The following is a 23,812-nucleotide window of genomic DNA, read 5'->3' as shown; positions in this document are numbered from 1 at the left end:
GAATAAAAACCTGAAAACCTGCATCTTTAACCTCATAGTCTTGGGTAACAAGGCTGGGGTGGGGCTTCCAAAAGACTCCAAGGAATTTCACAAGGAGGTAGAAGAGGAGGGCCTGGGGGGGTGTTGCGAGGTGACCCTACTCAGGGCCCAGGAGGCACAGTGGGCAGACCCTTGCTGTTGGGATGGGGTGGGTATCTCTGTGGGGTGTCCAATTGGAAGAGGGGCTTGGCCTGGAGCCACAGGGAGGATCCACCACTCTTGTCCCTGAGGATCTAGGACGTGGGCTTTGTGAATCAACAGCAGCCAAAGAAAGGATCCCCATCCCTGAAGCTGTCCAGGGCAGGGCAGGGCAGGGCAGGGCTGGGAGAATGGAAGATTCCCTCCAGCTGCTCTGATAACGCCTAGGAAGTGTGGGGGATGAAGAGGGACTGAAGGGGTGCTGGCTGGTGGGTCGATCTGACGCCTGTACTCTGCCTCTAGCCTCAGAGTGAATTATAAATCTAAGAAAACCCAAGTCAAGTATCTGAGGGCTCTATTCCTCCTACCTATGACTCAAGCCCCACATCCAGCACCCTGGGCTCAGCCACCAAGAGGGCCTCCAGCAGGTCAGTGGTACAGACCGGCTTCCTCGGCAGGGGCAGATGAGGGATGAGGAGGGCAGCAACCTGCTCTGCCTCCTGGGATAGACCAGCCCGTAGAGAATCCTGCCTTAGGACTCTAAGTAGGCCCCCCGGTCAGGGCTTCTGTTCCTAGATGGAGCAGCTGGCTTGGCTGTGGTCTATGGCCTTTAAGGTCTGATGTCAATATAGAAGACAAATGCCACCGGACACCCAAAGTCTCAAAGATGGGGGTCAGTGTCTTGGAGAAAACACCACCCTTCTTCCTGGAAAACAGCTTCCAGTTCACTGGGTGACAAAGTCAGTGATGCTCCCTTGTGTGTAAAATAATTGTGCCTTGCATTCCTGGTGCTGGCGGTGTCTGAGGGTCTCTCTTGGCTCTCCTGCCCGCATTTCAGACAGGGGGCTCCCCGGGTTATGATGTCAGTGCTACGTCTGGCCATTCTGTAAATAGCAGCGGCAACACGGCCCCATCCTGCGGCAATGCCATGGCTCCCGGGCTCTTCACTTGTATGACTAGGGGGCTAAGACAAGCAGAAAAGCATGCCCGTAGCCCTTTCTGGCTCAGAGGTCTGAGACTTTGGAGGAAATTCTGGGAGTCAGGAAACATGCTAGAGGAACCTCTGTGTCTGGGGCAGGAAGCCTTCCCAGAGGCACTTCCTGAGGGGCTCCCTCCTCCAGACCCCTGTAGATTAGACTCTAGCCCATCATCACTGCTCACGCCCGAACCTTGCCAGCCCTGAGGGCCGCTGGAGGCCGCTGGTCAGCTCTGGGACCAGCCTCGGCCTCAGGCCTGGCTCTGTGCCAACTAGGTGTTTGCTCCGTGAAGCAGTGTGCCTCACAGCCCACCTGGAGCCTCCTGTCACCCTGTAGCCCCCTGACCAAGGTTTGACTCCGTGGCTTGGCTGCCCAAGATGTCTCCTTTGTCCTCCGGTGTGCAGAGGCCCCCACCAGATGAGAGGGGCTCCTGGTCCCCGGGTTCTTGGGAAGTTCTCTGGGGAGCAAACATGGAGCAGACCCAGAGGTGAATGTCCTGCAAGAGGCAAAGCTGATGGAGTTGTGGAGACCAGTTCTGTCAGGAGGGCCTCGTGCCGAATCACAGTGTGCCGAGGTGAGGAACAGCGGCAGGCTTTGATCCACAGATGCTTCTAAGAGTTCAAATACTATAAAGTTGGAAGCAACTATTCCCAACAAACCCCTCAACTGAGATTCCCACTGTTGAGTTCTGTATGCGGATGATGGGAGGGACACAAAGCTTGGTTCCATCTGCCCGAAAGGCTACTGACAGGCCTCAGGGAATCAAGAGGGTATCTTGCCCTTTTCTGGGTTTGCTCCCTCCTCGTGATCCTTTACATCCTGGGAAGCCCCCAAACCTGTCCGGACTTGCCAAGTCTGATATTCTGTTGGTCATCGGTCCCTACTGTCTCACTGTCTCAAATTCTTACATACATATTTTTGAAGATTTTATTTATTTATTTGAGAGACAGAGACAGAGAGCACGTGTAAGTGAGAGAGCACAGGCCGGGGGTGGGGGAGCGCAGAAGGAAAGGGAAAGCAGTTTCCCCGCTGAGCAGAGACTCAATCCCAGGACCCTGGAATCATGACCTGAGCCGAAGGCAGACACTTAACCGACTGAGCCACCAGGCACCCCTCACTGTCTCAAAGTCTTGCCCAACCAACTTCCCTTTGCTGCTCTAAGACCAGGAAGCTTCAGGATGCATCCACCAGGGGCCCCGTGGCTAAAATGAGAGGGCTGAAATGGGGCCCTAGACCTTGGGGGCCTTGGGGAGAATGAGGACCATACCCTAGAGGAAGGATTTACAGGCCTGGAGACGAATCCTTCTGCTTGTTGGAAATATTACTCATCACGGAGTCACATGAGGTATTCTATTTTTCAACCAATGCTCAATTTTAAGTTCTGAAGGCACAGAATTGTGTCTTAATACCTCTGTTTGTATGTCTCTCCCTCCCTTCTCCGCTGCGCCATGACCAGTGTTGGGCCCAAAGCGGGTCCACTCAATGCTTACGGAATGCAGCAACCAAGTTTGCCAAACATCAACGCCATGTGCCTGGTGAAGGATTAGGATGTGAAGGAGACAATCCCCTTCCCAGGAAGCTGATGTGGCCCGGTGTAAAGCCTAGGTGGGATACCAGCCTACGAATGTTCCCAGCAGTGCCCAGGCATCCTCCGACTCCGTGTGGAGACAGATTGCAGAGAGACGGGCTGTGGTTGGGAGAAGAGAGGTAAAGACCCCCGCCGCCATGCTGACGAGCTGGACTAACGCTGCTGAGCGAACAGGAAGGAAGAACAATAAAGATAACGTGGCCAATGTGCCTGGGATGCCAAGCTCGGGCCAGGCACGGTGCCGAGTCCTTCACATGCCCTTCATCTACCCCCACAGCCACCCCAGTGGGAACCCGCCCCCCCCACCTCGCTACCTTATCGATCTCCCATAGACACCCCAAGATAGCATTCTCAGATGAGTCCCCTGCCAAACCTCTGTGAGAATCTGTTTAGGCTACACCCCTAGGAGTTCAGAATTCCCTTTCTAGTAAGTTGACTTACAGAAGACAACAAATGACATGTACAGACAAGCGTGTACATTGCAGTACTGTTTTGAGTAGTCAAAGATTGAAAACATCCCAAATGCAGACCAGTAAGGGACCAAGTAAAGAGAATTATAGAATAACCCCAGGGTGGAATACGATGCAGCTGTTAAAAAGAACAAGGAACCTCTCTGTGGACTGATATGGAAAGCTCTCCAAAGTTTAAACAGAATATACACATATCTGTAAATAGTCGATTCTCATTATTAGTAGTCCTATGTCCTGTAAGTCATCAAGAACATGGAATTCGTGAACACTCTACCACTGCTTCTGAGGAAAATACAAGTCAGATCCCCATGAGGTCACAACATTTCCATCAACTGATCAGTACATAATCTCATTTTACGTGTGTTTCTGCTTAAAAGCACCATATTTAATATGTACTGCTGATTCGTAAACACTGAACTCACGGCCAACAGCCCTTTAACTCTTATTTAAATGAAGCTTATCTAACAAGTGTTTTCTCCATAGGTCACACGCAACCTGGCACTTCGGAGCCCTAGCCAGCACATCAGACCACATCTGTGGGCCATGTTAAAACGGCAAAATCAACAGGAAGCACAAGAAGGTGAAAAATGTGGCATGAAACAGACCAGGAGAAGGACACCTGTTTGTAGCATGAGCGCCCGACAGGAAGGCAACGCATCACGTGGGGCAGCCTCAGCTGAGGATGTGTGTTGGGCAAATCCAATGTCCAGTGCTCTGTGCGTGTCCGCCAATGACTTCCCAAGTGTTGCCAAGTATTGATTTGGGGGTTATAAGTAAATCTGAGAGAGCAGAAGAATTTGTAAATACAGAACCCGTGAATAGTGAGGACCTGCCGTATATTCCCGGTTGATGGTTGTGCAAAAGGAAAGTTTGGAAGGGTCCCAGAAACCAGTGAGAGCTGTCTGTGGGGAGGGGCTGTGTCTGGGCTGCATGGGAAGAGAGTGAGAAGGAGACTCCATTTTATAGCTTTTTATGTTTTTCTCAATTACTGAACCACAGGAAGCTATTACTTCTTCAAAAATAAACAGACATCTTAAAACATTGAAAAGCCTGCACGTACACTTTAAAGCCCTACATTCACGCCTTAAAATTTCATTTTAACTTCAAACACAGATATCTTAGGAATCTTTCTGAGGCAGCGTCAAGGCCTCTGCGCACAGAGAGCTTTGTGTCTTCGTGTCTTGTCCGTCAATGAGAGCTTTGCATTTGTCTTTTCGGCATAAATCGCCCCACCATGCATCGTAGGTCATTTTCTAGTGCGGTGTCTGGAAGGTAAGGGCCAGTGGCCAGTGGAGGCAGCATGGCACAGACTCCCCTGACAGGGACATCCGGCCCTCTCCTCCCAGGGCTGGTCCCCGCAGCAGTGGTCACGCACACAGCCGGGCAGGGATGTTTCTCAGAGCGCCTTGCTTCCATCAATTCTTTCCAAAGCATTCAGTTCACTTTTCACAGAAACAGCATTTCTAGGTCTCCCGTGTAGTCAGAGGTCATCTGCTCACGTCACATCGACGTGACATCACACTGCCGATCGCAACTTGGCCTAAGCAGGTGGCTCATGAAGGCCGGGCCACCCCTGTGGGGGTGGGGGCTGTGTGGGCGGTCTGGGGGCCGAGGGGGCCCGGGCAGCCACCGGTCTTGAGGTAGAAGGTGGCTGATGACGGCCTCACCTGTGCCTGAACGTGCCTTGTGAACCTGAACACCACGAAGAGGCAGGATGTCACTGAAGCATGTCTTCGTGTCTATTCTTCACGCATGTTATGTGCCAGTTAGGTCCATGGGTCAGAGAGACTGTCCGGGGGCGGAGGGCTGGTCCCCGCGGTGCTCAGAGCAGAGCTGGGCGGAAGGACAGAGTAGGCCCTCGGCAAACATCTTCTGAAGGGAGAGACCTTCCTTAAAAGCCTCCAAGGTAGGATTTCTGACAAAGCAGACATTTAGCCATCCCATTTTTAGGAAAAGGTAGAGGAAAGGCAGGTCTATAAAATCTCCTTAAGCGCCCTACGAATCCCCAGGGAACCTATTTGGGATTGAAGTCCTCAGTCTGGGCCTCCCATCCCCACTCCCTGCACCCAGCAACAGGGCAAAGGGGCCAAAGTTCCAAACCCAAAAGGTCTTTGTCTCAGCAGATGATCCTGACTCTGCTTCGCAGGGGAGACAGAGGCTGTCGGCCTTGGCTCCCTCCACTTCCTGGGCCCAAACGAACTTTTGAGCCTCCAACCCTGCCTCAACTCTTTCCTCTCCACTGTCTTAAGTACTGGAAGGGACTGAATCAGAAATCTGGGGCCCCCAAGTGCGCAACACACCTCTTACTTCCGATAGGTTATCAATTCCTGTTGGCCTCTCCTCCATGGCATTCCCTGCCCATCTTCTCCCCATTCCCTTGCCAACTCTACAACAGAGTCTCTTCATGGCCAGTCTCACTTCCTCCAGCACACTTTCCCCCCAGTAGCCCTGCCCATGGCACCCTTCTGCTCCCCCTGCCGACAGTGCTCCCCCTGCCAACAGAAGTGTCCCCACAGCTCACCCTGGCACATGAGAACCTCACGATTTGGCCTCATCTGTCTTTGCAACAATTTCCCCAACCATTCACCCATACATACCCCAAGCACTAGACCTAGGGAGCTACCCCAAGTTTCCAGAATGCTGGTTCCTCTGCCTGAAATTGCTTTCTCTTATTCTCCAATTTCTCAGTCTACAAGTTCCTGCTCAGACTTGGCATCTTTTGTGAAACTTTCCCTGATTCTCAGACATGGACTGTAACAAAATATTGGATGCCTACTTTATAGCAGGCACAGTAGATATAATGGGGGTGGGTATATGACTCAGTGTCAGCCCTCGTGGGGCTTGAGGTCTGGGGAGGCAGTGTCATACCCAGACAAATGTAATTCTATGACCATGTTGAATGGCTCTATTACCAGGTCATGACCTCAGCAGAAAGGTCTGGGAAAGATCCTCTGAGGAAGTCACAGTAATGTAGCCATTGGAAGGATGAGAAGAGTCTGGAAATGGTGTGATATGTCATGTTCCGGACAGAGTCAAAGGCAATATGGGCAAAGGCCCTGGGGCAGGTAGGAAAAAGGTGGACATGAAGAACAACAACAAAAAAGACCAGAGTGGCTAAGGCCTTGCAGGACCAAGGAGCATGGTGATAAAACTGGAAGGGGGGCAAGGGCCAGACCACCCAATGTTCTTAAGGGTAAGGAGTGTTATCTTTATCCTAAAAAGTCATGGGGAACCAAAAATTGTTTTGAGTGGTGTGTGTCTGTGTGTCTGTGTCTTCTAAGCAAGTGTGACTGGCCAGATTTCCATCTTGAAAAGGCCACAGTGTAGACCAGGGGTCCACAAAGTTTTTCAAAGTAAAGGACCACTTAGAATACATTCTAGGTGTTGCAGCCAGAGGACAAAACCAAAGCTATAACATAGACACACATGTAATGAGGGAAATACACATTTCTACAAATTTTTCAAGGAAACTCAAAGTAGAATAATAACTGAATACCTTTTTTTGGTAACACAGATCTGCTAAGGAGAAGAGTGGAAATATTTTTTGGAGGGAAAACATCTTACTTAAGTGGGGTTCAAAGCTAGTGTTCCTGTATCATCCAGTGTTCATATGTACAAACCATTCTCAGCTCACGGGCCATAGCGTGTGCACCAGTGGTGCAGACATGGACTGGAGGAGGGTGAGTGGGGACACGGGGCCCTTAGCTTTACAGTGATCCAGACCGGGCAACTCACATGTGGGAGGTGATGGAGAGGTGTTTTGAGGTGAACTAGGCAGAACTTAATGATGGGGTGAGTATAAAGACACAGGAGGGGCAGGTGTCAAGAAGACGTCCTGACGTCAGGTTTGAGCCTATGAAGATGGGGCACTGTGAGAGTTCAGTTTCATCTGGAGACCTACAACAGGAGCTGCCTGTGAGGAAGCTGGACTGGGGGATCCCAGGCTGAGAGGTCTATGAGTTTCCTGACAACAGGTAATATGTGAAGGAAGGGGCATGAGGAAGAACACCTGGAGGGCGAGTAAGAATGGGCCCAGGACTCTGCGTGTCATCACACCACTCAGCACGCTGTGCCCCACCGGGCTACTGCCTCCACCATTAGGCTAGCACCTCTTCTGAGGAGTACCTCATCAACTCTGACTTCAGGGCCACCATATTACGTGGTATCCACTGGGCACTAAAGACATGAGAGAGGGAGAGAGACAGAGAGGAAGGGGAGGCCTTTTGTTTCTACAGGATAACACGGAAAAGACTCCCTCAATTCACAAGGGAATCCTTCTCTGAAGGGCATACCGTGTCCTTCCCAAGAGCTGCTTTCGACAAGGGTCACTGGACCCTCCCCAATCATGATAAATCATCCAGGCATGTGAGCGCCCATGCACATTTACACACACATCTCTTCCCCACCAACCCCTGCAACATGGTTTGTGGTGATGGTGTATTAATAACACACCCATCAGCTGTCAGTTCAACATGTCTAAATATTATGTCCCATCAAGCAGAACATCACTTTTTTAAATTAAAAAAAAAGCAAAATGGCAATTCCACTCATAGCAAAGAGGGCAGAAAGAAAAAAAAAAACCACAGGTTAAAGAAAATTAATTTTTCTCTTTTTCCCATTTTGTTTGTTGTTATCGTTTTTAAACAGAAGAATAAGAAGCTCTTGGTTCCATCTCTTTAACAGCCCAGGGATGAGGTCAATGCAGACCTACCCTGATGACCACGGGGTGTGTTTGTGGACATCTGTGGAGCTCAGGGCAGACTGGTCCCCTGGTCCACAGCCACAAATCCTCTGGCCCAATGTGAAGTCTCTGACAGGGACAGCAAGAGTTCATAGGAGGGTGTGTATATCCTCCTCATGGCCAAAAGTAACATTCTGGAGAGCAGTGCACAAAGCACAACATACACTATTTCTGTTTGTCCCCGTAACAAGCCTGTGAAGGCAGAAGTGCTTTCCCTATTTAAAAGATGAGAGGATTAATATGGGGGGGGGATAATCTGCCCAAGGTCACACAATCAGTGATCAAGGACAGACCTCCAATGATCTGATGCCCAAGGATGAGGCTTCCTGGGGTCCCTGGTTCCCCATCACAGATCTGATTAGCATGAAGCTACTTCCTCCGAGTGGGAGCCTTCCAGCTTTCTCTTTGACTCTGGAAGGGCTGAGGAAAGCCCATTTCACCACAGTACAGACATGCCCTGGGAATCTGGCCATTGGCCCTGAGCAACCTTCAACCCTCCACATATAGCCATGAACTTGGAAGTATGAAAAAGAAACTGATGCACTTTACACCAAAAAAACTTCCTATTTCTAGTCTGAAAGGGGCTATCTTTTACACACATCAGGAACTTCTCCCCGGAGAGAAACACTTGGGGGCATGTGGCAGGAATGTTCCTCACAGAAATGCTCAGACCACTCTTCTGGAGTCAGAAGACCTGAGTTCAAATCCTAAACTTCCACTGGCAAAGAACCTAGCAGGCTGATCTTGTCCTTCTGTTTTTGGAGACTCAGTTTGGACTGAGGAATGACAATACCTACTGTTCCATTTTCTTTTCGTGAGGATTAAACAAGAGAAGTATGGGACATGCGTGGCACCCAGTGAGACTCCCAGAGCCTCACCGCCCGGGGTGGGGTTCCTGTTGTTTTGTTTTGACTTGGGTATAGTTTAGATCAGGCCTCAGTGACTCAGTCGGGATTGACGGTTTGGTTATTCATTTCCTGGGCAACCTTGAGCCCTCCCTGTTTCAGTTAGCAGACTGGTGCTCGGGGGGCAGGCGCTGCAGAAGTGGACACCGTAAGGAAGAGAGACAAACTGTAAAAACCATCCACCGGGAAACGTCAGCAGCAGCAGGGACCAGTAACCACACTGACCCCATCACCCAGGGTGCCTTCCCTCTTAGCCCTCACAAAGATCCAGAGACACTATGGAAAGCCTCACGCACATTAAGCATATTCTTCACGAGGCAGAGAAATAACCAGAAGAACGTAAATGCTCATGGGACTGGTTCGTCGTTGAGGGAAGCTTTCCCTGGCAGCTCAGCCCCTGCAGGAGAGGCCTTCAGCTCTCCAAGGCTCAGTGTGCTTCAGGAGGTGACTGAGAGGAGCTTGGAGTGGGGCTGCAGGTCAGGCCAAGTTCTCCCACACGGTTACTGGTAATGAAGGAGGGGCTCTACTCTCTGGGGTCTTGCCTTCAAGCAGTTCAAGACCCACTCCCCCCACCCTCGCCCCGAGGAAAAGAGAAGTAATTATTTAGTGGTCATCTAAAGCTTAACCTTATCCGTGGTTATCATTCAAGAAGAACGAACGCCCGGCATTTACCCAGAAAGAGTCATTTCATTCCCTCCATGATACCAGATAAAGAGATCGTCTACTCCCTTTCCTGTTTCAAGAGGGCCCCCAGTGCTCAGATTCCTGGAAACTGGCAGTAAGTCTGTCCCGATCTGCAGTTTCCTGACTTCTAGTCACAGCCTCTCGGCCTGTCTCAACAATGGTCCCTCGAAGGAAGCCGGGACACACCGTGCGATGGGGCTGTCCCAGGGAAGAGGGCCTGGGGTGGCTCTGGGAGCCCCCCTCTACCACTGGATCCGATGGGAAAATGAGAGTTTGCCTGGTGGAAGCACTGAACTCTCTCAGGGCTCAGGCCAAGGCAGGTGTGAGAGAAGGCCAAAGGAGGCCAACCTAAGCCTTACCATGTTGAGGGCACTCGCAACCCATTATTTTTCTGTGAGGCAGACCGTCAGGATGCTGCATTCCCATTCTGAGCTAAGCTATGAAAGCTCCGAGGGAGGAAGAGATTTCCAAAGGATCCCCCAGGCCAGTAGCAGCAAACTCGAGGGACTCGAGGGCAGAGGCCTCTGGTCCCAGGCCAAAGAGCCCCCCAGAGACCATGAAACCACTGCCACTAAAATGGGACTAGGGCCACCACGTGACTTGAACGTTCTCCAAAAATACTAACAAGAAGGCATTGCTAAAGTGCAAAAAACAAATTCCTATTTATTTCTATTCCATCGATAAAAATGTCCCAGTCTTCTCTGAATGGCTCCTATTTTGTCCTCCTTCTTTCCACCCCCCCACCCCCACAACTCTTGTTGGTCTTCTGGACCCAAACCAAGTCTTCCCTCTCCTTTTGATTATGTGCACATAGATTATCTCCCTTTTTGTGGGACACTCACAGGAAATTTAAACATTCTCAGATGGGGTTCTTTTAAGCCCACTTCCCCTGCCCTCCTCCTCCCTACCCCCCACCCGTTGCTGGTGTATTCAGGAAATGCAAACCCAATATAAAGATAACCCGGACCAAACAGAAAAGGAGACTGGCCCTGTGACCTTGTTGGGTAAATGACTTCCCCTCCCTGCACCTCAGACTCAGCTTCCGCAGAACGTGGAGGCTGGGCCCAATGGGCTGCCAGGATGTCCCTCTGGCTCGGACCTTCAAAGGCTCAGCTGGGTGAGCACCCCCAACCCCTGCTTGGTCCCAGGGACACCCAACAATTCTGAGCCAGGATACTGAGGCATTGGGGTCTTCTACCGCTCACACCTGAGCCCTGAGGGTCCCACTACAGTGGATCAAGAGCGCTGCGAATAGGGATGCCTGATTCTAGTCTCAGTTCTGCCACCTTCTTGAAAAGGGAAGAAAGAGAATGGGGGAGGGTATCTGAGCAGACGTATGCTCCAGCTACTGTGTTCTAATTAAAAAAAAAATAATAATAGCATAATGGAAAGGACTAGTATAGTAAAGATTTTAAAAAAGATTTTACCTATTTATCAGAGAGAGAGAGAGAGAGAGCACAAGCAGGAGTAGCAGTAGGCAGAGGGAGAAGCAGGGTTCCTGCTGAGCAAGGAGCCCTACGTGGGACTTGATCCCAGGACTCTGGGATCATGACCTGAGCCAAAGGTCGATGCTTAACTGACTAAGCCACCCAGGCATACCTATAATAAAGATTTTTAAAATATTTTTAGAGGGGAGATCACACAACAGTGAGAAGGAAGTGATGGTGAATCTCTTAGAGCAGCACTTCAAGACGCAGCTGAGAACATGTGTCCATTGGCTTTCTGTGGCTTTCCCTGGGTCTCCCCTTGTCCCTGTGTCCATAACAATCCTGGCTCCCCAAACTCCTAAGATAGCCCCAGACATAAGGTGTTGGACTTCCTGGTTCTGGAAAATGGCCTCCATAACTGTACCTAGAATAAACCCCTTGTTTCACTGTGCAGGGCTAACTAGGAGAACACAGGTTGGGTTGTCACCCAATGAAGACTATTTAATCTACCAGCTGAGCTCCCCCTGGGCAAAGCCAGTTGGATGGTATAAGTAATCAATCTTGGCTCACAGCTCTGAGTAACTAGAATGGAGGAGGGACGGACAGGAAGCATGAGTCATCATTGGGAGAGAGCTGCTAATAGACTTCTAGGTTTGCAGGCAGGGGTGGGGTTGGGGCTGAACCCTCAGCTGGGTGGAGAATATCCAGGACATCATCTTGGGAGTTGTGGAGAACAAAGAAGCCCCTCTCTAACCACAGCAACATCAATGTTCAGGCTTCTAGAATCTTCATCCTTTGAGGAACAACTTAGAAGAGGAAGACAAGTGGTTGGCTCCAAATAATTCTGATACTCACAGACTGAATTTTTATTTATTTATTTATTTTAAAGATTTTATTTATTTATTTGTCAGAGAGAGAGGAGGAGGAGGAGAGGGAGAGGGACCAGCAGACTCCACACTAAGTGCAGAACCCAACTCAGGGCTTGATCCCATGATCCTGAGATCATAACCTGAAACCGAAATCAAGAGCTGGAAGCTCAACTGACTAAGCCACATAGGTCTCCCTTACAGACTGAATTTTTTTTTTTAAGATTTTATTTATTTATTTGACAGACAGAGATCACAAGTAGCAGAGAGACAGGCAGAGAGGAAGGGAAGCAGGCTCCCTGCTGAGCAGAGAGCCCGATACGGGACTCGATCCCCAGGACCCTGAGATCATGACTTGAGCCGACGGCAGAGGCTTTAACCCACTGAGCCACCCAGGCACCCCTACAGACTGAATTTTTTTTTTTTTAAAGATTTTATTTATTTATTTGACAGAGAGATCACAAGCAGGCAGAGAGGCAGGCAGAGAGAGAGGAGGAAGCAGGCTCCCCGCTGAGCAGAGAGCTGGATGCGGGGCTTGATCCCAGGACCCTGAGATCATGACCTGAGCCGAAGGCAGCGGCTTAACCCACTGAGCCACCCAGGCGCCCCTACAGACTGAATTTTTAAACAAAGTTGCCAGTTACTGTTTTAGGATAGTGAGCTGATGGCCTGGAGTCAACTGAAGCACTGGTTAGAGAGACAGAAGCCAAATGTTAATTAGCTCAAGACCTCCATGCTCTCAAGACCGCCATGTTCACCGGCCATGAGTGGCCAATCACATTTGGGAAACCTGGTGAAACACAGTCAAACATTAACTGTAGGACTTCTCAGGGCGTTTGATATGCTAGTGGATGTGGTTCTCCAAGAGGAGTCACAGGGGCCATTTGTCTCATATCTCTATGCCTCATGTCACACCATAAGGCCAGCTCCAACCCAACTGCTCCAGCCTTCTCTGACCACAGAGTAGGGCACAGTGCTGTCCCTCATGATGACCCATTCTGTACACCTAACACTTAATCTCATGAAGATGTTTTATTCTTTGTGTCTGTTTTTGGTCATAAAGTTTTTGAAGATTAGTAGACCTTATTTTTTTTTAGAGCAGTTTACGGTCACACCACCTCTACGCATTTTTTAATGCGTCTTCCCTAATGTATAAAACCTAGAGTCACTATGAATAACAGGCACTACAAGAAGTTGTTGCTTCATAGATATCAAATCAGGGAGTGATACAAATCTGAGCATGATATAAAGCCACATAATAGAAGGGAGTGTGTGAAATAAAGTGAACATCAGCTATAAGAACGAAAGTAAAATGGACAGTGAGGACTACCTCTCTCACCCCCACTGGACATGTATCTGACAGGGTGGTTGTGCCATCCTTGACCTTGGGGGGGGGGGCGCTCCACAAGGGAAAAGTCCCCAGTGAGTAGTGTCATCAGAGGGCATGGCTTAGAGGGAGGGCTGAGATTCTGGAGTACCCCATTTCTAGAGCCCACAGTTTATATCCTCTGCAAATACTGGCCAGACGGGTGAGCTCTGTTTTCCCTCAAACTGCCTTTAAAAACACCCCCAGTTTGAAGTACATAATAGTGAAGCTGGGAATCCCACACTGCCCCTAGATTTCTGCCTCCATTTTCATTGTGGTTCACAAACCAGCTCTTGTCAACTTAACAGCATCACTGAACAAAAGCTTGGGGCTTGAAGGGTGTGTCTTAGTCATAACAATACTGGCTATTATAGACTGAGTGCTGTAAGGCTCCAAACTCCTGTCACAAGCTCTATGTACATTGTCTTTCTAAAAAATTTATTTATTATTTGAGAGAGAGAGAGACAGGGCATGTGCGTGCATGGGGGAGGGGCAGAGGGAGAGAGAGAATCTCAAACAGACTCCGCACCAAGTGTGGAGCCTGATGTGGGGGTTAATCTCACCACCCTGAGATGATGACCTGAGCTGAAATCAAGAGTTGGATGCTCAACCCACTGAGCATTGTCTTATTTAGTCCTTAAATAGTTCTGCCTATTGTCCCCATGGTACAGATAAAGAAACTGAAGTTCAGAGACACTGAGCTAGTACGTAGCAGAGCGAGGTTCAAACTCAGCTCCTCTCCCTGCCCCCAAAGCTCAAAAAAACCTAACCACGGTGCTTGTGGCCTCCCCTCCAATGAACAGCACACTCTAGGAGGCAGAAAAACCAAGAGCAGAAAGGACAGGGGTGGGGGAAAGGAAAGGGAGGAAAGTGAGGAATAGAGAGTAGCATGCGGAGGCGAGGAAGTTGGGATCTGGAGGAGGTGCATATGGAGTCTGGCACTGGGTCCAGCAGGCCTTTGAGCAGTGGAATGGAGCAGGAAAGTTGCTGGTGCCCGCTAGAGAAACAGGCCACAAAATATGCAGAAGCCATTTCCTCTCTCAAGGGAAGATAAACAATAGATTCATAAACAAATTTTACAAAGCTGTCCAGCTATTTAAAGCATTCTGCTAGGGACTCATATCCTTTGTAAGCATAAAGTTCATCCACCCCAAACGGTCAACAGTTACTTTGGGGAGAGGGAAAGTGGGAAAAGGGGGACAGGTGGAGACACACTCTTTATAGTGTGTCACCTGCTAGCCCTAGGGCTGCAGCCAGTTATGTGCCTTCTCTGAGCTCTGGGTCACTCTTCTGTGATAAGGACTAGAAATTTCTACTGTACGGAGCTATGGTGAAGAAGAAAGAAGATACTTTCAGGCAATATGGCAGACCAGATAACCCTACTTGACTTTCCCAATTGAAACAACTAACATGCTGGACAAAATTTAGAATATACATATTGTATACACATCACTGAGCTCAAATCAATGCAAGGATTCTTCAAAAGACCAAACACAAAGCCAAAGCAGGAACCCTGGGAGGTGAGCTAGCAGCAAATCTGACTTTTGCCCTGAGGGTTCCTGTCAAACCCTAGAGATTCTATGTTTGTCGTGAGAGCTGCACAGTGTTCAGGACATAGGAGAAAAAAACCTCATTCCTCCATAAAGTTGGGGCTCCACACTCAATGAATGAGAAATAAGTGCACATCACAGAAGGAGACTGCAAAGAAATCTGACTTTGGGCTAGTGGAAAGGGAGACAAAACTCTCCTGAAAATTTGTGTGTGTGTGTTTTTTCTTTTTTTTCCTTTTTCAGAGAGAGAGGGGGAGGGGCAGAGGGAGAGGAAGAGAGAGAATCCTAAGCAGGCTCTACCCCCAGTGTGGAGCTGACGTAGGGCTCCATCTCACAACTCTGAGATCATGATCTGAGCAGAAATCAAGAGTCAGTGGCTTAACTGACTGAGCCACCCAGGCACCCCTTTGCTTTGAGAGAGAGAGAGAGAGAGAGAGAGAGAGTGCATGAGGGGAGGGGGCAGAGGGAGAGGGAGAGAATCTCAAGCAGACTCTGTGCTGAGCATGGGGCTTTATCTCATGTGACCCCGAGATCATGACCTGAGTCAAAATCAAGAGTCAGACACTTAACTGACTGAGTCCTGGCATCCCTCTCCTGAAAATATGTAACCAAAAGCTAGAGCTCACACAGGTTTAGAGTTTGAATTAATACTTCTTACATAGCCAGAGAAAGCTTAAGTAGAAAATTAATTTGAAGTGATTTTTGGTTGCTAGTGACCCCAAACAATTAGCAGAAATGAATACAAATTCTCTCTGGAAAAGTCGATGTCAATGAATACTTCAAATAATTCTCAAAGTTTTAAGGAAAATAAGCAGCTTGCAGGAAACAAGACACCATGATTACTAGCCAGCAGACACAAGAGACAGCAGAACTGGACCTCTAGGGATTTCAGAATCTGGAATTACCAGACATGAGAGTTTACAATTTCTAAATAGCTAATTCAACAGGTTAAAAAAATAAAAAAAGAAGTTTGCAAATATGAGCAAGAAATAAGAGACTAGAAAAAAATCAACAAGCGGAAAAATAATGAGCCAGAACTTTCAGAAACAATAAATAAAACAACCAAAAGGAAAATGGATGTAATCAGTGGGGGATTAAAGAGCATTTGAGACCCCAAATATGTGAGTTGAATGGAAGGCAGATTTGAGGAAATTATTCAGAGGTCAGCCCAGAGAGACAAAGAGATGAAAAAGATGAAACAGAGGTTGAGAGCTAAACAGAATAGAATGAGAAGGTCTAACATAAGTCTAACAGGAGTTCCAGAAGAAGATACTAGAGAGAATGAAAAAGAGGCAATATTCAAAGAAATGAAGGGTGGGAAATTTCTAGGACTGTTGAGAGACACCCATCTTTAGCTCTAGGAATCCCTACAAAACCCAAGAAGAATGAAGACAGAAAAACTTATACCTAGTTACGTGGTAATGGAAGCTGCAGAACACCAAAGAAAACAATGTGTTATTGTTGCTGTTGTTAAAGGTTTTATTTATTTCTTTAAGAGAGATAGAGAGAGAACAAGCAGGGGGAGTGGGAGAGGGAGAAGCAGACTCCCCGTTGAGCAGGGAGCCCAATGTGGGATTTGATCCCAGGATCCTGGGATCATGAACTGAGGTGAAGGCAGATGCTTCACTGACTGAACCACCCGGTGCCCTGAAAACAATGTTTTTAACAGAGCCAGAGAGAAATACCAGGTCACTTACAGAGAACAGCAGCTGGACTGACAGCCAACTTCTCAACAGCAATTTCAAAGCCAGAAGCAGTGACATAATGGCTTTAGTGACTTAAGAGAATATATTCATTAAAGCCACCGTTCAAGACGGAGAAAAAAATAAACACATTTTCAAGCCAACAAAAGCCGAAAACCAAACCAAACCAGACCAGGAAAAACACTTGGGAGTTTAACACCACCAGACTCTCACTAAAAGCTAATGCTAAACAAGCAGAGGAAAACTATCCGAGATTCATAAAAGAATAAGAAAAGATAATGGTAAGTATATGGGTACATCTGTATGAACACTTACTGTATGAAACAGTGATGTTTCATGAAGGTAAAGACCCTGATGAATTTTGGACTTTGGTGAGTATCCCAGCTACAACAGCCCGAGTAACCATTGCAAGAACAGACAGAGAGTGTAGAACTTCTAAATAAGAAGATGGAAAATGGAACGAGGGGGGGAAAATAGCTCAGTCTAGAAGAAACATCAGAAAAAGCTGCAAGTCTATAAAAGTGGTAGAAATCTATCTCAACTCACCAGTAATATACACTGATTCTAAACATCGAGATACCCAATAGCATTGCCTTAAAATATATAAAACTGACAAACCCAGTGGGAGATTTTTAACACATTTCTCTCAATAATTGATAGGTTAATCAGACAAAAACAGAAAAGGATATACTATAGATGATTTTCACCATACAATGAATGAATTCATTTTGACCAGCCTATACAGAAAACTATATCCAACAATAAGAGAATACAGCTTTTTTTCGAGTGCTCATGGAACATTTGAGAAAAAAAGTTGAAAGGAGATAAAATATGAAAAGGGAACACGCCGAAGGAGTTATGTTTCTTTCTAACTCTCTCTGAGGATCCAAACTTGTTTTGTCTTGATGTACCTCAAGTCTAGTGCAGTGACTATCACAAAGGAGGCTCTTAAGATGTCCTGACCAAAGAATGGTCAGTAGAGGTTCTCTGCGGAGGCTGGCAGAGGCTGAGTGAGCATGGGAGTCCTTTCCAACATGGAGACGGATAAGGGGGCCCACAAGTGAGTGGGGCCAGTCTCCAGGGAGAATGAATACCAACAAGAAAAGCAGAGTCATGACCGCCATCTTCCCATTTGAAGAAGAGAGAGTCACGTGGAAGAGATTTTGAAAGCCCAGTCTTTGTGGTTCCATAAGGCAGAGCAGAGAAGGGCAGACAGGAATCACAGAGAAAAAGAGTTGCTTCCAAATTAGGAAGAATTTTCTAGTAATTCACTGCTCAACTTTGGTTAGGAATTGGCCTGGCTAATCCTTTAAGACCCCTTACAACCCTGTGTGGGACAGGAGTCTGTCTGGGGAGTCCCACATCACAGACTAACTGTCCTTCAAATCCCATTCTTTCCAGGGAGTCCTTCACCCCAAATTGCCTGGATATACAATCCCTAAAAGATATGCCGAAGGTCCCAGATTCAGGAGGTGGTAGAGGAACGTTCTTTCAGAACACGGTGCGAGATCACAGAAGCACAGAGAATTAATTAAAATAAAAATGCCTGAACCTTCCAGGAGAAAGGCAAGCAAGCTTACCTTGACCTCTGCAGCTGATGGTTGAGTTGGGGGCCTGGCTCTGGGGGCTTCTCCTGCGGCCGGGCAGTCATGCTGCTCTCATGCTGCTGGGCAGGTGGGAAGAGGAGGCCTGCTTCTGCGGGGGCAAGAACAGGAAAGGTCACTCCTTCACTGTCTGCTCCTGGCTCTCCATGACCAGCCTGGAGGGGGATCCTATCTGAAAGCCCAGGGAGTTCCTGAGGCTGGCCTCACCCACTCTCATGTCCTCGGGGAGCAGACAAGCATGGATGGGACAAACATTTCCCACGCCCTGCAATGTGCCATGCAGGGATCTGGGGAATGAGGCTAAAAAGATGGATTAGATGCACTCCCTGCTCTCAAGAAACAGTCAGAGAGAGAGAGAGAGAGAAGGGAGGGAGGGAGGGAGACGTGCACATGTTTCATTACAATATAATTTGGTAAGTGCTGTGATTTCCCCAAATTCATTCAGCAGCCTACCTGTCCCACAGGAGAGCAGAGGCAGCTCACAAGCGCTACCCACAGGCCTTCCCAAAGAACTTGGCAGGAAGGAAAGGAGTTGTCTCTGTGTTTTAATTTCCAACCCATCGCAGGTAACTCTTTTTATAAAAGATAATGAAAATGAGCTGGTGGACAAACGAAATGAAAAAATGCTCATACAAAGCACCACCTCTTCGATGATCTGACTCAACAGATCACTCTGTCCAGTCGGGATGGAAGTTTCTAAGCACTTCCTCACCATTTCTATACTCGTCTTGTGGACGGGTAAGCAATTTGCGGCCAGTGCCATTACGCAAACCGCAGTTGGGTTGCATCCATAGAAGTTCACAGAGAGTTAGGCTTTCCCAGGATGTCTGGCTGATCTCTCGAGAGGGTGGCTAGCAGTGTGGTTGATGCCAAATTCACTCCCTGGACTACAGATCAGAGTCTCTCTCCTGGAGGGAGGGCCACGGCAGGGGCTTTGGGGAAAGCGTCTGGGTAGAGCCAGTGGACTTGCTGGGCTCAGGTTACAGAGCATGGGGCTCATGAAACCTGCTCAGAATTTCCCAGCCCTAACTCTGGCAACCCCAGCCAAAGCTACCACTGCGACCAGGAAGGACAAAGTGTTATCTGTTAAAACGGACTGGGACATTGCAGAAAAATCAGTTCCGCGATGTCAGGAGGGCTGCTGGTGTTCATTCCTATCATTTAATGCCATAAAAATGTGTTTTTTTTTTTTAATTTGAGAACTCCTTTGTCTGTGACAGCCAGCTCCCCCCCCAAAAAAAAAATTAAAAAAAAAAAAAAAAACACCTTTTAAATGCCTATTGCCTTAATACTTGAGGGAGAGATTACAAGTCACTTTCACCCATTTGAATGTTTAAGAGAAAGTGTTCATTCCTCTAAATTCTGAGCTTTTAAGTAGTTCCTATTTTAAACTTTAGAAGATAACTCCACAGAAGAAAAACTTCCCCCTTTTTAAGTCTTTTTTTTTTTTTAACTCAAACACTCATATAGTCTCACTCCATGCTTCAAATGCTAAATCATCAGCAATTTGGGAGTTTGAAGCTCATGAAATTCTAGCGAGAAGCACATCAGATAGAGGCTTATAGCAATAGAATGCTTCTGAACCGATGTCTGTGAGGTTATAAAGATTGCATATCATTATCTCTGAATGGTGGGGAAGAGAAGGTTATGGCAATAGCTGTTTATGTACAAATAAGTCAATATAGTAACTGGCAAGCCGCGTAGAAGACATTAGCAAGAAGCTAAACTGCGATGTGGGGTGGGAAGCAGGGACGCACTTCCTCGGTTTCCATGACTAAAGGCCTGTGCCATCTCTCAGCAAGGTCCCAGCCACAGCCTGAGTCCTTGCAGCTGACTGTCTCAGGGGCGAGAGCTATGCGAGGCAACCAGAGAGCCAAACGTGACTGGTCCTCTACTGTAAGTCAGGTGCTAGGCTGGCCTCCAGGGTCCTCAACACGGGTGCTCCTTCAAGGTGGCCCAAGACAGACATGGAAGCAGGTATTTACAACCTCCCTACCCTGCTAAAAAAACAAAAACAAAAACCGCACACACTGGCTGGGAGTTAAGGGAGAGGAAGTCAGTAACTAGCTCGATCCGTCTCTCCAACCATCCATTCATTCATGCAGTGATGACTGAGCGATGGTAGGCACTAGGCAGAGAACAGGTGAGACCACAGTGGTCCCTGCCTTCACGGAGCTTATAGTCTAGAGGGAGAAACAATGAGAAGTAACTGTGACAGTGATGTGCTCTAAAGAAGTATGGCTACTGCTTTAAGAACGCGTGATGGGGGTAGACTCACCACGGAAAAGGGTCAGTGGCGTTTTCAGAATGAACCGGTCTTTAATCAGAGCCCTAAGAGTACATTAGTGAAGCAAAACAGAGAGGACAGGAGAGGAACGAGAGAGAAAAGGTGTTGCCGGCACAATGAATGGCCTGTGCAAAAGTCCTGTGATGAGAAGGAGCAAGGCACATTCTAGTTACGAAAGGAGGCTTGTAATAAGGACCAGATCGGTTCTTGGCCTCACACCACACTTCAGTCACTGTGGTATTCAAGGAAAGCACGAAAGTTGTGCAGGTTTTTCAAAAGTGCCCAGGAAGTTACTTATGGCAAGCCAGGAGCAGAAGGTGCATACATACACACATATGGCACAATTTTCTCTCACCCTAAGCTGGCACAAGGAATCCAAAATAGGGGCTACCTCACTCTCCCTCCAATTTTAGACCAAGTTTTTGGCCAAGTTTTCTTACCTATTTTCTTTACAGCAGTGGTGACTTGGTTAAATTCAATTTGGCCGGTAGTAAAAGATTAGCTGATCAGCATTGATAAGAGAGTGAGTCTGCGGGTTTTGGAATGAGAATGAGCATGCCATTATTAAGATTATTGCTGGAGAAGCATCCTGCGGGGGAGGGGGCGCTCCTTTAAGAAGAGTCATACGATTTCAGGCATGGAACATGAGCTTTGGGGCCTAGCAGGCCTGGGTTCAAATATGACTCCATCCCTCACTGGCCATTTGGCCCCTGTTCTTCTGTTAAAATGGGGTTAGCTGTACCTCCTTGCATGGGTCTCAAGGAGGTCAGCAAGAAGCCCACTGCCTGGCTCCCAAAAGCCCCCGAATAAGGGGCAGCATGACCATCACTGCACCCCAGTGAGCAGGGGACAGGGACAGCCACAGCCCTCCCTCCCTGTGAAAATCAAAAGGAATTCATGAAATGATCTCCCAGGCACTACTGGGGCCGTAGGGGAGCTTTGTAAGGACTCAGGGGTTACCCCTCAGTGGCCAGGTATCCTGGTGACTCATGGTTTCTTGGTGTGTACCCTCAATGGTCCCCGGCCACCTTGCTCAGAGTCCGCAGCCGGAAGTCCCACTCTCCGCACTGAGTCACACCTCATCTGCCCCAGGCTCAAGTGCATCTGAGAAATCCAGATGTCCCTCCGGGGACTGACGAGGAGCCCCACTCAGGAACTCTGGGGTCCCACCCATGGTGGGTGGGTTCCTCAGGACAAATAGCGGAGTCCCCGAAGGTAGAGGAAATGGGCCAGCTACCGCATCCTACCACAGACTAGGCATGGTGCTGGGACTTCCCAGCAATCGCCTCTGATATTGACAATAATCCTGCTGAGTCACTGTGGGTATCACAATCTAACAAGGAGGAAACTGAGGCCTGCCGACTTGCCCAAGACCACAGAATTGAGCGCTGGAGCCAGACCCTGAAGCCCGGAAGCCCGGAAGCCCTTCCTCTTTACTCCAGCACCACACTGCCCCACGAGGACAGAAATCTTATTATCTCTTTCGCAGGCGACCAAGGAGGACACAGCCCTGGGAAGCTGTGTGCCGTTTCAAAGATCTGCAGCCAGCAAGCCACCAGGCATGGCCAGACTCTTCCCAATGCCCCACATGGCTGTTTGGGCCTCAGTTTCCCTTCTGCACACTCGTGGGGACAAATACCCCTTACATACCACACTCTTTTCAGAGTTAAGGGTGGGGGACAAAAATTTAAAGATCTGGCAGGGAGGGAAAAAATTAATTTACAGAAACACTTAAAATGGGTACTGAGAGGCTCAAACCAAAGAGGGAGGGTTCTATTCAGCCACAAAGTGGTTGTAATGAAAAGAAGAGCTCAGGGACACCTGGGTGGCTCAGCTGGCTCACGGCATGATCTCAGGGTCCTGGGATCGAGCCCCGCATCGAGCTCCCGGCTCAGTGGGGAGTCTGTTTCTCCCTCTGCCTCTGTCCCCCGACCCCCCTCCGCTTGTGCTCACTCTCTCTCTCAAATAAATAAATAAAATCTTGAAAAAAAAAAAAAAAAGAAAAGAGAAAAAAGAAAGTAAGGAAGAGTTCACATCCTACCCTGATGGGTTGGGGGAAGGTTTAGCTGGGGACACAGGATATACAAGAGGGAGCCTCTGAAATGGGAAGCAGGACCAAATGAAGTCTAGAGAATTCCCTCCATGCCACCCACAATAAATTAGGAATTGGCACAGATTTTAAAAAGAAGGAAAAACGATGATGAGGAGGAGGATTCAATCTGTAGCTTTAATTTAAGAAACAGCCTGAAGAGTGATGGATGCAATAAGGAGTCTCAGACTCCAGGTGCTCGGGAGCCAACCCTTCCATCCAATGAACACTATACAGAGACAATGGGGGCATGGAAGAAGACACAAGTGACACATTCCCCCAAAAGCCAGGGGAGGCTCGGAAGCTTTTTAGATAGGGGGGGGGGGACACTCATTCTTTCCCTAAACATCTCTTCTTTTGGTGCCCCACTCCCATTTCCACAGAGGTTGAGAAAAAAACAACTGTCTGCATGGCAGAAGGGGGTCCTGCCCAGGCCACTATGAGTTAATCCAGCCTCTTGCACCTGGTTACTCCAGAACACAGAAGCTCAGTCATTCACATCAATACCAGAATAGCTCAAACACTGAGAACATATCATCGGACAGACTCACTGTAGACTGATGGTGAACAGCAGGCCACTAGTCACTCTGCAACCTCCTCAGGCCTCCTACACCCTTGCTCATGGCCCCAGCCAGCCCGTGTTTAGGGTTTCACACACCCACAAGCTCTTTCCCACCCCAGGGCCTTTGCACACACGGTCCTCTCTGACGAGGATTCTATCCTCCTGGCTCCTCCCTCACTAGCATCTAGTCAAGTTTTTAGGTTATAGTTTCAGCAAGACTTCTGACTCTCCAGAAATATAAGTGTGCAGCAGTACTTATCACAGTTGCAATCGGTTAATTATGTGCTTAGCAAGCTGGTCTCCCTAGTCAGACTGTGTAAGCCCTACCATGGAATGGACAATGTCTCTCTCTCTTTTTTTTAACCATTGTGTCCCATGGGCTTGCCCAGCAGTTCTCAATCCTGGTTGCACATCAAAATCATCTGAGGAGTTTACAAAACCACGGATGCCTGGGTTCTACCACAAACCTATTAAACAATAGTGCTTAAAGCTTGCCAAGTGGTTGTAATATGTGGCCAAGGCTGAGAACCGCTGACATAAGGAGGTCGTGGGTGCTAAGCTTATGTCCTACAGCAATCTTACAGTGGCCTGGGGAGTTACAGTAGACCTTGCTCCCATTGCTTGTGTATACAATGTAGCATTTAAATGTTGCTTTTCACTCCAGAGATTAAATTTGAGGAAATTCCAGAAGAGGGAAACAAAATCCTCATTGTTAGAAAGGAATACTATGCCTTTCGCTCAGTTCTCCCTATACAGTCCCCCTCCCCAACATACCTCTGTCCACTCACTCTGCTTTATCACCTTGATCCTCAGAGC

The 23,812-nt window shown here is 48.3% G+C and overlaps 1 protein-coding gene across 20 annotated transcripts in view; it reads right to left on the bottom strand.

The window, feature by feature from the left end:
* Positions 1-23,812, bottom strand: part of TRERF1 (transcriptional regulating factor 1) — a 196,929-nt gene that overhangs the window by 46,722 nt on the left and 126,395 nt on the right. For 16 of the 20 annotated variants that reach the window (XM_047733631.1, XM_047733638.1, XM_047733633.1 and 13 more), the window contains one exon: positions 18,035-18,149. The exons of the other annotated variants lie outside the window; for them this stretch is intronic. The gene's annotated coding sequence lies outside the window, so the exon portion shown is untranslated. The remainder of the gene's footprint in view (positions 1-18,034; positions 18,150-23,812) is intronic. 20 annotated transcript variants of the gene reach the window in all.

The sequence above is a fragment of the Lutra lutra genome, chromosome 6, assembly GCF_902655055.1.
Source record: "Lutra lutra chromosome 6, mLutLut1.2, whole genome shotgun sequence".
NCBI lineage: Eukaryota > Metazoa > Chordata > Mammalia > Carnivora > Mustelidae > Lutra > Lutra lutra.
Note: the sequence above shows the minus strand (reverse complement) of the source record. Positions and strands in the feature narration are given on the sequence as shown.